Source organism: Scomber japonicus, chromosome 11 (genome assembly GCF_027409825.1).
Source record: "Scomber japonicus isolate fScoJap1 chromosome 11, fScoJap1.pri, whole genome shotgun sequence".
NCBI classification, from domain to species: domain Eukaryota; kingdom Metazoa; phylum Chordata; class Actinopteri; order Scombriformes; family Scombridae; genus Scomber; species Scomber japonicus.
In genome coordinates this window covers 19,989,372-20,006,578 of record NC_070588.1, presented here as the reverse complement: position 1 = coordinate 20,006,578, position 17,207 = coordinate 19,989,372, and positions in this window count along the sequence as shown.

Below are 17,207 nucleotides of genomic sequence, written 5' to 3'. Positions count from 1 at the left end.
CAAATTTATTCAATATTTTATTTACTTTGTGTAGCACCAATATGCTTTTTCAATCTTGGAAGCCAAAATGATTTTGCATTGGCAGACTTTTAGTCCCTAGCATGGGTCAAGACCCAAAATCCCATATTCTACACTTCCTGCTATATAATGCATCTTGATAGCTTCTCTTCAAAAGACTTCCTTTCTTAGTAAATGCCTTTAAACGTAAATGTCTTTCAGAGACTTTATATTAAAAATGTGTAAGCTCTAAGATCAAGCTGATTTCAATCTGATGACTTTAGAAAACCCCCTCCACTGTCACAGAAAGTGTTACATATAGGTTTCACAGGGCTGCTATATACATGCCGGTGATGCTCATTTTCTCTTTCATTTCATCTTGTCAGCATTAAGTAGTATGGAGTTCCAGGGGCAAGAAGAAGATTTTTTAAATATACTTTATTATATTTTTACACCAGGATAATTTATACACTCAAAAGTAAAAGCAACAATTTCAATGAAATGAAAATACATCTTTAAAAATGATACATCATTTAATAATCTTGACAATAAAAATACAGAGTATAAATCTACAATGTTAAAGCCTTCAATAATGTAAAACTATTCAAACTAATTCTTCACTTGTAAATGTAAAAAGCACAGTAACATAGTGTATGTAGTTCCACTTAAAACCATGGGATGGCAGTATGAGCATATTAGATGTGTGAGTGTAAATTGGCATTACTCCAACAGTATAAAAGTAGACCTAGATGGAGAACATTTAGACGGGAATCATGAATGAATCCTATATCAGCATTTATTGACTCAATTTTGTAAACTCACTGTATTTTCACAACAGCAGGAGATTTGTTTATCCAATATCCACTAGGTGTTATTAAATATTTACTACAGTTTTTCACTGAGCTGAGACTTAATCCTTAAGACTGGTATCTCTTCCAATCAGACATCATGAAACTGCTGACAGAGAGCTGCTGAGGTCAGTCTGGTCAACTGCATTATATAATGTATGTTACATGCACTTACAGTATTTGGCTGCAAGCATTGATAAAACTGTGCAGTGAGGCTATGACTCTCCTGACTTTGAATATTAATATGTGAAAGTGAATAGACACTAAATAGTTTGCTCAGTAGTGAGGAGCAAATCAAGACACTTAGACACTATTTAATCACACTCAAATAAAATGGTGGAGGGAAATGTAATGCACTATATTGTAAATTGGGAGTGATTTCGGACACAGCTTACTCTGTACTGCTCAGGTTAAATTATTGTGGGTCAGCGAGATGGGCTGCCTGAATTTTATTTTTCCCTGGGAGGCAGTATTGCATAGACGCTGTCTCAAACTTAGCACTATTGTAATGGTGGGTCATAAAACAGGGGAACAATATCAAAATGGCATTTTCTCTTTTGCCTTCTGTTTCGGTGCCAATGGCCCATCCACCTTGGATTAGAGCCCTCATTTCAGCTTGGTGGTGGTGGTGGGGAGGGGAGGGGTAGAGGGAGCAGTGCTCAGTTGACTAATCCTCAACTAGCCTGCCAATAGTCTGCATCCAATATTCCACCTGCCATTCAGACCATAAACTGTGTGCATGTCTTCTTGCTATTAAAAAGCCATATGTTTTGTAGAGGTAGGAATGTACCACTGCTGTTAGACTGTAAAGAGTAATAGTTAATGATGCTGATCACCTTTTCTACATGATATTACTATCACTTTAGCTAGACTGTTTTGGGATGTAACAATAAAAATAATAAATTCAACATAAACGTTATTTTCTTCAAATAGGCCTATATTGTTTATTTCCTTCTGACCTTATTTAAGAATGTATAGAAGTACTGAACTGGTAACAAGTGAGCTTGCACAACTGATGAAGACGACACAAACCACAAAAATGAACAGAGATGGTGTTGATGGTTCCATCAAGTACCATCAACACCAACAAGAGCATACACAGTATAAAGTTCATTTTTAACTATGTTTTACAGCTGGGGTCCAAACAGAAGCAATGTGTTATTTCCTTTAGCAGACTTCTGAAATGTTTCACCAGGTCAAAGTCATGTTTACAATCAGTTTTTGTCATAAAGTATCAAGGGCCCCAAATGGGCCCCTAACAGCTATCAATTATTATGACGTTCAGGTATTACACATAAAAAATGTCTTACTATTTTAACTAGTATCCCCTGAAATGATGAAATAACTTAAACGATTAATTCAAAGAAATGCTTTTATAATTGTCAATGTATTACCCCTTGTTGGGTTAATAGCATGAAAAATGGGCCTATCAGTATTTTATGTGAAAACTGTGTTATCATACAGTATATCCAACAACAGAGGTCAGTATTATCTAGGCAATAAAGGACACATAACACTGATGCTAAGTTTCAGACTGTTGGGGTATCTCAATTTTTAAAAAGATCAAATGCCTCATGGAGACAATATTGACTGCTTTTTATATAACATTTGCATTACAGAACAGGACGAATACAAAGTAGGTGTGATTTGCTTTAAATTTCAAACAATCTGTAAATCTAACAGAAAAATCTGGGCCGTGCAGTTAGCTGAACCACTGAACCAAGCTGAGCTGAGCTTGGCTGAACACTGTGTTTTTTTCTTCTTTCTACCAGCCTGCATGCTGTTGATTGGCTGCAGGCTAATCCTTCAGAGCACAGTCATTTGTCAGATCTGCTGAGAGCTTTGCAGGTGTGAGGATTAACAAAAATTAATAAACATTTTATTCAAGCTTCAAATTCTTCTTTCACTGACTGTAGATTTAATTTAGCATCAATTACCTTTGTATTGCCTAATGTATTTGTCACTGAGGTTGTTTATGTGTCTTGTGAGAAGAGTTTTACAAAATTACAGCTTCTGAAGTTCTTATATCATTATCCATCATAACAGTTTTTACACCAAGTCTATGGTGCATCCTTCTGTTAGTTTGTTTTTTTCCTCACTTGTTTTTTGCAGCAGGGTGTGTGTACTGTGTGAGTTCAGGTTTTAGAACAAGAGGGAGGGGAGGAAAGCAACATTAGGACTAAAGGGATTTACAGAGATGATCTGCCTGAGTGGAAATCCAAATAAACCAGCCATAGGAGTGTAATTCACATCATTTCAAAGGGGTGGTGTGGGAGAGGAGGGTGGGGTGGGTGCGGGGGTGAAGCTCCGTGTTTATGGTGCTGCACCGTTCTCAATCCGCAAGCATCATTTTTGGTCACAGTTTAGGGCTTAATGGAGGAGGCATAATTAAACAGATGCTTCAGCATAGCTGATTAGATGAACAGGAGTTAGGTACTGGGTTATAAATGTTCATCATGACAACATGAGTGGCATTGTGGTAAGCGTCAGACAGTGCCAGAGAAGCCCAATTTCACACTAATTGTTTCTCATACTAATGAGGTGCATCAAGGCTGAAGGTGTCCCAGAAATTAATGAAGAAAGGAGAGAGAAAACATCTCTGGTAGCTACATAAATTATATTTTAATTAAAATCTTAATTTTCAAAAACCTAATAGGTCAGTCCAAGGAGCACCCTGGAGAAGGCTTGACACTAAACTCACCATCATGTTTCTGTAACTTGAAAATAATATACAGCCAGGACAGTACATTGTAGTTAGATCCATGTCACAAACAAACTGGAATCACAAAGTTACTTAGAAATGGTGAACTGCTCACTATTCATCAGATGGCAACAACAGCAACCATGAAAAGTCCTAAATGTGTTTTTTGATGCACAGGAACCAGATAATGCAGTACACAGTCTTCTATGATCCTAGACTGCAGAAAGGTCATAATGCAGAAGACATTTACATGCTAACATCAGTCCATGTTCTGCAATGCGACCCTGACACCTTTAATCCTCAGTGGAGCTATACTGAGAGGCCTGAAACTGTAGAAATTAAAGGCAGGCCTTGTGAAAGGGTCTCTGTGAAGAATGAGAGAGGAGGTACTGTACATATAAATACACTTCAAGAGAAAAAAAATCAGTCCATAGTGGATTCATATTGAAAAATGTGAAATTGTCTGTTCCTGCTTTTCTTGAGTTGTCATGGCAGAAACAAGAACGAGAATCATATAGTGCATATGGTTGCTAGGCAGAACCAGTTTCTTCAGCATGCATCCTTCTCTATCAGTTGCACATACTTGATACCTAACATGTCCCAGCTGTATTCAAACCCACCTCCCCACTTACCTCAGATACAAATTACATCCTTTTTCTACAGGCATATGGAAAGAACTAATTAGAAGAATCCATTTAGAGCTTTAAGTGCTGTCTGACTTTGTATGTGTATTCTTCAGAGCAGCAAAACCAATAGTTCACATCAAAGCGCACAGGTTATGGTGCCCTCTCAGTAACAGCAGTATCTGGACTAAATGGGGTACATAATAGGTAATAGTGGCAAGGAAATATACAAAAAAAAGGCAACAAATACAATTTAATTAGTTACGGAAAAGATTTAGACATGCCGTAAAATGGCCAAATCTGCCATTAAATGCATTTTCGCATACACAACACATATTAAAGAATGTTAAATGAATAATGATAACTGCTTGGTTAGGAGTAGCAGAGAGTATCTCCAATTCTGGTGTCATTCAAGTAAACAGCAGCAGCTTTATAAATGTACACTGATTAGTAGAACTATCAATCTGCTTTGTTACCATATACTGCTCTTTTCAACAGGACTGCATTTGTCATAAGCTTACTTAGATATCAGAGAGGATGCTTGCATGGATGGTGTTGATGTGCATTTTCATATCTCTGAGTGCTTGTGTGTGTTAGGCCCTCGACTGGATTGGTGGCAGGACTAAACTGAACTGGAGAATCTTCCCACAAAAACGCCAGCCTGGAACATTTTAAGACTCTGCTCCTGCAGTCTTGAGTTAGCTTGAACTGAGTTTTTAGTGTGGCTGTTTAAGCAGTGCAATAGCTGGAATGGTGTTCACAATCATACCAATCTGGATCAAATGGACAAAAGCACCAGTTTGTTTATATGTACAAGCACTCTAAACATTTCTCAGAGCCTTTTCTTTTACATGTGTTGTCATCTAAAAGTATAAAGTCTAATGCAAGCTGGCAGGTTAAGCTAGCATAAGTGTTTGTATTTGTTCATGTGTGAGGTCATTCTACAGTTTACCTTGCTATTTCATCAAGAGAAAATAAAATGACTGCTCTATGATAAACGTCCAGGATTTTAAATCCTGGCACCATAGTACTATAAACAGCTGTCCAGTCTTTTGGCAGTTGATGCTTAAAACTTCTGGATGATATACTCACACTGGACTGGATTGGACTTTATCGTCTCACCACTGCCTGAAGTAACGTCGCCTTACACTGATGTAGCACCTTTGTGTTTATATTATTGCAGTACTGATCCGTCTGAACCTCCCATAAATCACTTTCAGTGTCATGTGTGTCAACCACTCTTTTGTTACATCACAGTGTAAATGACTCCCAGCCGTTCAGATGCCTTGGACGCCCCACCAGCCTGAAGTGAGCCTCTTATTAGTGCAACATCTTCAGTTCTGACTGTCCAGTAAATCATTTAAATCCAACTTGATGTTACCAAATTTGAACCTGGTAGCAATCACTGAAGAAATCTTATCGAAGCTTGTAAAAGCACAGTTTCAGGAGCAGGAACACACCCCAATTATACCCCTTCCGGCTTCCTATATAAATTTCCATAACCCTCTTCCCTATCTTTTGCTCTCCTACTTGCGTTTCCCCTCCTCCCACGCCCTCTCTTTTTCTGTTTCTGTTTCGGATCCTCCACGCAGCCTCCCCACAGCGCACTCAAGAACACAAATGTCAATTTTCAATCTTTAACTTTGTCAATAAATCTTGTTGGTGGTGTGGTCCTTGCTTGACTGGCACCTACCGTAGTGTCTCAGTGCTCCAAACAAGAGCAATGTATGAGAGCCCATGAGTGCAAATGTGGTTGAGCTGTTACAGAATGTAGCAGAAGAATGGCAGTTCACTATAAAATATTGAGTTTTAGTGACTGATAATGCCTCCAACATGGTCATTACTGCTCAACTGGGTAAATTCCTACATGTGAGATGTTATGCCCACAAATTAAACCTGGTGCTCAAGTTGCCCACTTTATCAAAGCTATTGGTAAGAGTCAGGTGTCTTACCTTGATTTTACACTGCAGCATCACTGCACAACACCAGTTTGTTGTGTCACAAGCTGAAAACAGACGTCAGCTACAGGTGGAATAGTGATTATGAGATGGTTGACAGGTTTCTGGAGGAACAACCTGCACTTTAATCTCTCCTCAAATGAGGAGAGTAAAGGCTGACCTCTACACTGAGTAAAGTAGATATCCCCAATGCAGAGGATGTTATTAAGACCCTAAAACCAATTACAGATACCACTTCTCTTGTCAGAGGACCCACCATGTCTTTGACTTTGCCACTGCATGCTAAACTTATCCAGGACACAAAGGAAATAATTGGAGAATTGTCAATTGTCCGGGAGATAAAGCAGGCCATTAATGGGGACCTCACCAAGAGATACACCAGTGAGTGAGGAGAGAAACACTCTTCGCACAACTTGACCTGCATTTCAAAGGCCTTTTCTTTCTGAGGAGGAGAGAGTGGAGACATTCGGGAGAGTGATGGCTGAGGCTGAATCAATAGAGGTCATTTCTACCATTTCATTTCTTTAAAAAAATGTAAAATGCATAAAATGCGACACTTTAAGACATTTTTTAACTTATTTTGGGTTATTTAACTTACCAATTGACGAATTAACAAATATTACATAAATAGCCTACAGCAAGTGATGAGAATAGAAGAGGAGGAAAACACAGAGCAAAACACAGTGAGGGAAAAGGACATCCCTCATCCCCAGACCACTGAGGAGGATTAACATCAAAGCCCTTCTTCTCCCAAAAGAAGGGCTTCATCATCTTCTCTGCTGGTGAATCAGCTCGACCAGACCTTCGGTGATGGTGCAGTTCAGCAGCCCCTGTAAGCCTATGCCAGAGCATAGAGTGCCAGAGCTGAGGAGGAAGTGACCAAGGACTGTAATGTTCCACCACTCTCTCTCTCTAAGAACCCTCTCAGCTGATGGACTAAGAATGAGGGGATGTTTCCTCTCTCTACAGTTACTGCACAGAGGAACACACTTATATCAGAACATGCAGCTCCTGTTCTTCCACAAGAACTTCCACATTAATACAGCAGCTAGCTGCTACTACAGATATGTTTTGGATTCTATGGATTCTATGCTCATTCCCCATTACAGGAGGACTTTGGCTTAAGTCTTTACAATTTTTTTGTGAATTTGGAAAGATGTTTATGTTATCAAGTGATTCAGAACATGCCGGTGTTAATTTACTACAAAGATGCTGCTGCAGGCAGACTTTTGTTTAATTTATTTTATGATTCTATGCAATACAGGGAGATATGTTGGCAAATGCAACCTTCCAATTAACACATACTATATCTTCCATTTGTTGTAATAATAAAAGATAATAGAAGTTAATTCATCTGTTTATTTCAATTAGACAATGTTTTAAAAGTAGCAGTGAGAAAAAGTAAATCATATATAAATCAAAATCAAATGCATCAATAATTGTTTTATCATTGCATCTTAGCCCTCTGTGAGGTGACTATAGATTCCCATCCCTAAGGAGGAACAGTACAAGCAGAGACAGCTCACTGTGATGATGATGTTTGATTAAGAGCAACAGATGACCAGCAGACCTCCAACAAACTATTTTACTTTGCCATGCTGTGTAATGAAAAAACAGTCACAGTGTGCCAGCTATACTTGGGTCATGGCACGGCATGACAAACCCCCTAAACTGGAAACAGAGCAGTGAACTTGTGTGCGTTATGTAGGGTAGATAATCATATGACGCGATCCTTCACAAGCTGATGTCCGCTCGGGTTGAAAGTAGAAAAAAACATTAGAAACGGAGCACTTTAAGCAGTCAGAAGCCAGTGCACACATGGATTACTTGCACACCTATGTTTACCTTATTATTTTTGACACTTTGGCCACACTGACTATGAACATCCAACACTGTAACATTATATATGACTGAAAGTAAGTGTTTAATAGGTCGCCTTTAATCCACAAAGCTGAACCGAATGGTCAACAGCTACTTAGTGCACGTGCAATGTCTGGTTAAACACACTGTTTTGTGTACATGACACACGCACTCTTGCCTGCAGTTTGTGTCTTTGTGCTGTTAAACAGTTAATTGATACTTGGTCTTTGTTCAAGCAAGGCATGTTGTTATCTACAGCAATTAAGATGGCTGGAACAATTTTCCCCTCACTGTTTCTGTTTCCCATGACTACCGTTGTTGTGACTAATAACAAACATCATATTCATAAATATGCTTATTTGCTGTCTCCCCCAGCACTGTGATCTATTTTATATGTGTGTATTTATTACAGAGATCCAGGGTGTGCAAACATCACTTAACAAAATACTGGGAGCAGGATGAAACAGTTATCCCAGCTTTGTCCAAAATACCATACAATGTATTGTTTGTATTTGAAAAAAAAAGAAAGCAGAAAAAACAATTAATATACAAATTGAGCTGCCCCACTGTATGCTGTAAATGTATTTTATTGAAAAAACAAACATATTAATTCTCCTCTACATCTGCCACAACTGGACATGCAGCAGACACTTCCCATAAATGTAACCTACTGTCCCATTTATTATCAGGCATCAGCTGGCGTTTGGGCTTGAAATCTGTTTCATAAATGGATAGTCCAGTTGATCTGATGGGATTATCAAAGGATGATATAGAGTCAGTCCGAGTCAGTGGCATTATTAATAAAGCAACATGTCATTTGATGAATAGATGGGTGATACAGTATGTCACGCATCATAGCGTAGTGTGAGGAGCTATACTGTAGTATTCAAAAGAGTGAAAATGTATACATCCTTTTAGTACCAATGTATTTACAAAATGACATACAAATGCAATTGGAAATGTTTAATCTATCCTGCTAACACACAAAGACAAAATGTGTATGAAGTGAGTCAATGGTGGAGTCCAATCATCTGTAGCCCATCATACACACACCTGTATGCAGGCACCAACACACACACAGCACAACCTCAGTGCTATTCCTCGTCCCCATCATCTCATCTCCATGGTAGCACTTCAAGGAGCTGCTCTAATGTACCATAAGAGCTTCTTCAAGACTCACCATGAGGATGGCTCACATAAACACTGTTGCATTGAGGACACATACAGTGTTCAGTTGCATGTTTTTGTGTTTCTTCAGATCTGAGATCATACTTTCATACTTTCAGCTTACTTTGATCATACTCAGACCACAGATGAGACACGAGTAAATATGTACAGCTTCCACATTGGTTCATTGGTTGCATCAAGGCCAACTACAGCCTTTCTCTGAATCTGGAAATGAATTTGGATTAGTGTGAATGGACATTCTTACTCTGCCAACAGCCAAAGTGTGCACCACTAAAGGCCCATTTATGCTCAATGTTAAATACGGATCCGGATACGGACGGAGCCTTCTGTCCGTGCTCTGCGTTCATTTCGTCCGTATTTCTGCACGTTTCCATAAAGCTTACGGATACAGACCAAACGGAGCAGTACCACCGGAAACCGTGAGGGCAGTGTTGCTGTCACTAATTAATACGTAGCTCTAGTGAGACACGAAGAAGAAATGACAATGGAGGAACTTTTTGAGGAAAGGTTGTGCGAGTTGGTTAGAAACTTTAAACATATCGTTTTTGTCTTTTATGCAAGAGGTACATTTAACAATATCTCCTCCACAGTCGCCATGTTTGTTTTTGAGTTTGTTGTTGTCATAAACTTTTGACTCTGTGCTGCCCCCTGGTGGATGTATTGGTTAACATCCATGCCAACGTAAAGGACGCATGAAAGTATGTGAGCAGTGACGGTAACATCGTTTGAAAAGGACGGATACATTTTCGTACGTACGTTGAGCATAAATTTGCCTTAAGTGTTCCCATTAAGTTAGCGTTTGCTTTGGTCAGAGGTAGTAGGGTGTGTTCTGAGAGTATGATAGGAAATGCCCTGCACACTATATTTAGAAGATCCCAGCTCCAAAGACAAAAGATGGCTGACGATAAAGCAGCAATTCTGGCTCCAATACAAAACAATCGCTACGTCTTTATGTAGAGGTCTGTGGTCAGGTCAAATTGAGTATACTTGTTTGTACTACACTGAAGATCTCTGCTGCGAGTGTATACAGTTATGATAAGCCCAGAGAGCATAACGTGTTAGTCTAAGCTAAATGCTAGTACTCTAGTGAACTTGTAACCTGATTTAAGGTTGTAATGCTATAATTTATATGCTGGCAGCATATGTTGGTGCAAGCACATGGCCATTACGTGGAGGCATTACGTACTACTACAAATTGTTCTGGTGCAAAAGAATTGTTTGTTAATTTTTCCACTGCCAGCACAAGACTTCACAGGAGTAGAGGGATTAAATGCACTGACACGCTCATACTTAGCTCTCACTCTCTCTCTCTCTCTCTCTGTCACACACACACAAACACACACACACACACACATTACCACAAGAACATGAATACACAGGTCACACATAGCATCAGTGATTAGACCCAGATGGGACTGAACCCTGACTGATAGCATCTGTTTCCAATGCCATCTGCTGCAGACATCCGCTGGCTGACGATGGACTGACTTTGACCATGTTAAATAGTTTGGTAGCATTCACAGTGAGTCTTGCATGACATTGTGTCCGCAGCACAAAAAATCCAATTATTTTAGACACAAAACTGTCAAGTGTGAAATCTTTAGATGCAAATCTGAGTCCTACCATAAAGACTAATCACCAACACAGATGAGTTTGATCATTATCAAAGCATCAGAGCAATGCTGATCCATCCTCTTGTCAGATGAGATGCTCTTCTTATCATCTGCACTTCTCTGCTCCACTATACATCCATCAGTCTTTTTCTTTCACAAATAAAAAAAGGAAAACCTGTGCAAAGTAACTCTTGATTAATGTTTAGTAAATGAAAATACTTTGTATTGTATGCAGTAACATTTTAGCTAATGGTAAAATATGTAAATGTCTGGCACTAGCATATCACACAACATCATGAACAGGGTTTCCTTTTACTTTCAAATGCAGACTATAAATAAACCCACTCTGGTTATAGAATGACTATTTTGACTGTATGTGTACATTGAAGGGGGATTATCTTCACACAAACAGCAAAATTGGGAGTTTTTGCAGTCATGTAGAAATGTTGTTTCTTTGTTGAGTTTCTAGAGTTGTAATCCTGCTTCATATATTATAAACTGCAGTATTTTTGCATCTCATAAACTGCATAAGCTCCTGATTCATTTTCTCACAGGTGCAAAGTGCAAAACAGAATATCCAATATACAAGATAAATCATCTCAGATATTTGTGCTTCATACACAGACTATTCAAACACAAACTTGCAACTGATCTGGCAGATATGACAGGGCTAAAATTGGGCTTTATCTGTACAGAGTCAGCCAGGCTGTAGACAAGTCAGCTCTGGTACTGTGTAGGCTTTTCACACCTATGGGACCACTGCCTCAGAAGTAATCAGCATTTCTGTCCTCAGGAGAACTGGCTCTAACAATGAATCACATACTGTAAATAACAAGAGTGTGAGTGTGCATCATATTAGAGAATGAAACAATCAGCCATGAATGTAATGGTTACATGAACGTTTACCATGATGCTCACTTTTGTCGCTTGACTTTCAGCATGATCCTATCATCAAAACCTTTACACATACATGAACACATTTGATATACACTTTTCAGACGTGTAGACTTCTCACCATTACTGACAGGATATGAACCTAATCATAGCAGTGGCACGGCTGATCCTGATTAACTTGCTAGGAAAGGCTGAACCTTCATCATTAAAAGGCCGAATCTTCACCTTGAACTGAGCTGAAAATTGTGTAGGAAGGAAGGAGCATGGCATGGAATATAACACAATTATAGAGTAGAGCAAACAAAGTCTTTTATATCTAACTCGATTTTTCCAGGTACATACACAAGATCCCTATCTTAGAGCAAGTGCAAAGATATGACATGTAAAATGATATATATTTTTATTGTTTATAAGAGGTTAAGGCTGTGCTGTTTGTGATCATGTCAGTATAATACAGCCTGTAATAGCTAATTACTATGCACAAGCATGGTTAGTTAAGTTTCTTTAAGCCATGAAAAAAATCAGCATGTGGTCATATTTTATAGAGCACCACACTGAGCCTTGACCCTGCTTAAGTCATGATTATGCTAAATCAGAAAACACTCTGTACCACAAAAACAAAACAAGTCTGTCTTGAGATTTAATGAAACAACAAATTAATCAATAAAACTGTTAATAAAAATGTATTTTTTTAAGTTTGGCCGAGCTGGAATTTTCAATTACTATAAACAAACAGTGTCTCATCAGTGTCACTTGATGAGGTAAATGAATGCTTAGTTAGACATGTTATCAACAAAACATTTAAAGTGTCAAAACTGGACTTGTAACCTCTGAAATTATTTTAATGTGAGGAAAAATACTAACATATTCAATTCTAATTCATTTGTTGTAAATGTTGACTTAATTTAAATCTCTGAAATGTTGCTTTTTGAGGCACTGTCACAGGTAGCCAGTTTAAGTGAGATACCTGACAAGCTTTTCCAATATACATTAAATGTCAGTTATTACAGAACAGGAAGAACATGAGAGAAATAAGAACTGACAAAGACCTGTTAACCAATAAGACATGGGTATTTCCACGCATTTTCCTGTAAACCCTCTTTGCTTGGTCTTGCCTCCATCAGTTCACTGAACATACAAAATGACAACACAGCCATTTTCTTTAGTGACAAACTGATAAAAGCGGAGAATTATTTGGGGTTTAAGATATCATCTTAAGAGCTACAGCCCTGAATTCCCAGGCCAGGCAACGCACATGAACAAGAAAACTTTATTCAATTAAAGACTTAATTAACATTAGACATAATGTCCATATAACAACCAGCACTATAACACTAATGTTACATACATACATCATACTAACATACATTAAGGATACAACAACCCGTTTTGAGCCAGAAACTTCCAAATAAGGAGTGTGGGGAGTTTGTTGACATGGTCAACTTCTTTTGATGAGGTTGAAAGTTTTTGATGGGTGTCAATTGGACCCAGTATTGATCATAAGGTACTTCTACACAGGCTTCAACCCTGAAGCGGTAGGCTAGTGATTGCAGCTTGATTAGGATCAGACAGTGATTGCAGAAGACCATTTCAACTTAAAAACAGTACAAAATAGCAACAGTAAGCAGGGTACTTACAGAAATTAGTCCTACAAGGGCATTACAGGGAGGTTAAAAGGCGCTTGCCTGGTGTTTTCATAGCCATAGCTCTGGCAAAATGGAAGATAAACTGGTATGGAGGTTGCTACTAGCAACAGAATGGTAAACTGGAACTAATACATTGACATCACACAGATAGATACCGTAAACTTAGTTATTCTGCTTCCCTTTTGTCTCTGCAGTCCACTGGAGTGGTAGTGAAGCATTTTCTTAATGCAACGAAAATCTAATATAGAAAAAGCAGAGGATATCTTGAGTTCGCAAGCATAAACAAAGCCTTTAAGGTTGGTTCAATCAGGCTGATTGTTTTTTCTCCTCATCCATCACTTTGTCAGGCAGCAACAGTCGGTTACTTTTTCTGCTCTGTGATTTTTTGATATTGTAATGCTATGCCACCATACTTAATGGCAATAATATTGGCAATCAGACAAGTGATGTAACTGATTGTAACAAGTTGTTTTCAAGCTTAGTCTTTGCCAGAACCCCTTCATCTATTTGCATGATTTTCATCAGAGTCCTTTAGTAGTAATCGTAGTAGTAATTTTAAAATATGCTTGTATCCATAACACAAGGCAGGATTTCTCATTGATTACAAATGATCTTTTGTTATTTGAAATCAACTTTGAATACAGGCACACATGACAACATCACAGATCATTAATCAAAAGCAATATATATGCAATAGTTAAAAAAAAACCAAAACATGCTTTCTATTAGACAGAAGTTATATGTAAACATACCTCTGCATTAGTTATCTGTGTTTCCCATGTACTTAAAAATGTCCTGTCTCATTTACTGTACCAACTCTGGATGTTGTCATGCTGTCCACTCATTCGAGACTGGCCAATGGAGATGTGTCTTACATCTTTCAATATAGGTCCAACCCCTGTAATTCAGCTTAACTGCAATTTAACTTTACGGATTTGTAAATTTCTGGATTTTCAAACAAAACTTTTGGATTTGCAAACCATCTATTAAACTCAATGATTTTACTTGCAATAAAACATATTTTGATTGCAGTTTTGATAGTTTTGCTCTCAAACCTTTTACATTGCAAAACTATTCTGTTCAAATGCATAACAAAGATGCAAACATAACTCCATGAGTGCAGATTCTTTAACATATTTAAATGACGAGAAATTGAGTCAGAATTACTTGACTCAGACTGAGCTGTTTACTGCATCTTGTGTGTGTGTGTGTGTGTGTGTGTGTGTGTGTGTGTGTGTGTGTGTGTGTGTGTCTGTACATGACGTACTCTCGTGCAACACAGCCAATCACTGTATCCCTTAATGTGATCCTGATCTCAGCTGTGTGTGGTTGCTCTAAGACTGCAAGCACACAGACAGGAGTGAATGATGATGAAGAAATGTCTGGCTCAAGCATTTTAATGGTTGATCCTGTTCGAAGATGACATTGGTGCACAAATCCTGGAAATGTAATTTTTCTCTCTGAATGGGAGAATTAAGTGATGAATAGAGAAATCTTAGAAGACGTTTTAAAGTCAATATACTGCACAGTACATTTGACTTAATGTAGTCAAATGTCATTCTGTCGCCTTTTCAATTCAGGTTTTTTACTACATCACTGTACTGCAACTGTTCTTTTCAGTCTGGTTGCCTTTCTCTTCATTGCCTCTACCCAGGAAGATGTTTGCATAACTGTGGCTACATGCATGCATCCTCAGTCCTGTGCATCCTAACTTGCTCACAATTAATTAACTGAAGGAAGTGGACAAGGATTTAGGAGGATTTACTATATTCAGTAGTATTCATCCTCTGTGGCCAGTGACTGTCTGTACAGTAGTTATCGAGATATTTCAGTCTGGTGAAATGGCCCTCTTAAGAGCCAAGCTGATGCACTAGCCAAAATCAGTTGGATCCCTAAATGAGGTTGACAAAGCAAATATTTGGGTTTGTGTTGGATACTTAACAAAGTTTGTGTTGCTTAACCTGCAGTCTGCTCTGGTGGATAGGCTGATGTGATTGTAAATGAGGATTTTGTAGACTTTCAGGCTGGAAGACCAGAATGGCAGAGCAGGGATTAATTTGGTGCTTTGATCAGCACAGCAGTGCAGACGGACTCTCAGTACAGGCTCAGATTGCCAAAAGGCTTCTGGGCTGTCTGTTCTTTAGCTCCCTATCTGTGTAAGGTTATAATAGTATACTGTCAAAAAGCTAGGGCCACTAAACACAACAGGGGTTTAAACTCTGATTGGATGTCCTCAATTTGACATCTGTAGCTTGTTGATTAGCTACTCGAACACGAGCACCAAGTGAAACCTTGCACAGCTCTTTGTAGATTAGAGGGACTTTATGATTTTTACTATGCAAAGTTTTTCTGATAATAGTAAAACTGCTTGCTGAGATAGGTCATTGAGAAAACTAGTGGTTACATTCAGTCTGCCTGCATAAAACTGTGAGACATGCCTCCCCAAGGGGTTGACGGAGAGCTGAAACAGGGAGTGTGAAGGGAGAGATGTGAGTATGGAGATACTTTACAAGGCTACAGGTGCATGCTGTTGTTCTAAACACATGGAAAATATGATACTAAATTTAAAGCTCATGGAGGTAATAAAGATTCTTGAAGCAGCCAACTGAGAGAGAATCGCAGCGTAAAATGACAGGACCTAAACCAAAATGATAAAAGTATGATGAACAATATCTTGGGTTGGGTTTTACATGGATTGGTTCAAGTGACTTGTTGTGGCCTCAGTGATCTGTAAAGAAGGTTTACATTCTGAGTTTCAATGTAAACCCTCTGAAAATAGAGACTGAAGGCGTTTCAAGGAATGAGTCAGACTTTAAATGTTCTACTGTATCATTTGTAACATAATGGTTAGTATTGAATATGCAGCACATCACCATTTCCCTTTGTGTCTTGAGATTCACTGTAAGATATTTGTCTAAACAAATAAAAATATGCTATAATAAATGTTTCTTTTCAAAAATATGTTAATTTTCTTGAATTATATGTACCATTTATTAATGGTGAATCTTTAAAGCTTCATTAGTATTTTTTAATGGTTTTGCTAGTTCTGCCAATCCCACTGGAACACTGTGGTTTGCTGCCCCAAATGGTTGACCCAGTGGCTCTTACCAATAATAACCGTCATGTAAAACTGTGGGAAGCTGCTTTCATACTATAGGTTTAATTTTTAAATGTATTTAAACAGGTAGTCTCATTGAGATATGAATCTCTTTTTCAAGAAAGACCTGTGTACTGTGAGCGTTCATCTACAGATGTTTGTGGACACATTCAGTGATGTTCCTGGAATCGTTGGGTGTTTCGGGTCTTTCAACACATAAAAGGATATAAAGACAAAAATAATTTAGACATACATTTATACATGAAAACAAAAGCATATACAAGCATAATTGCCAACAAATAAGTACCATGTTTTAAAATGTTCAAGTGAAATTAGAGAATCCAGCACAGATTCTTCTGGACTGGACAACATACATACAATGCCACTACCACTACTACTACTTTTTTAGTATAAGTAGGCAATGGTGAGTAAGAAAAATATCAGCTGTTATAAAGCGAAGCGCGCAGAACTAAGAGGTGAAATATGAATGATTGCTGGCCTTGAATGAGTATAGTGAGAAAGAGGAGTCACACCCCTGTTGCTATTCCTGCTGAATGGGTAAGCAGGCGTCTGCTGACAGTGCTGATATTTTCTACTAACAAGTGTAATATAATCCAATAATCATAATAATCATCACAGACAGCCCTAATTAATTACAGACAAGAGAAAACAAAGCAAGAGAAAAATTTCAGTCAACAAACATACCACAGTATGACACTTCAGCCTCCAGAACCAATTGAATTTGAAAGGAGGATGATGGCTGAATTAAACCAGATGTTTTC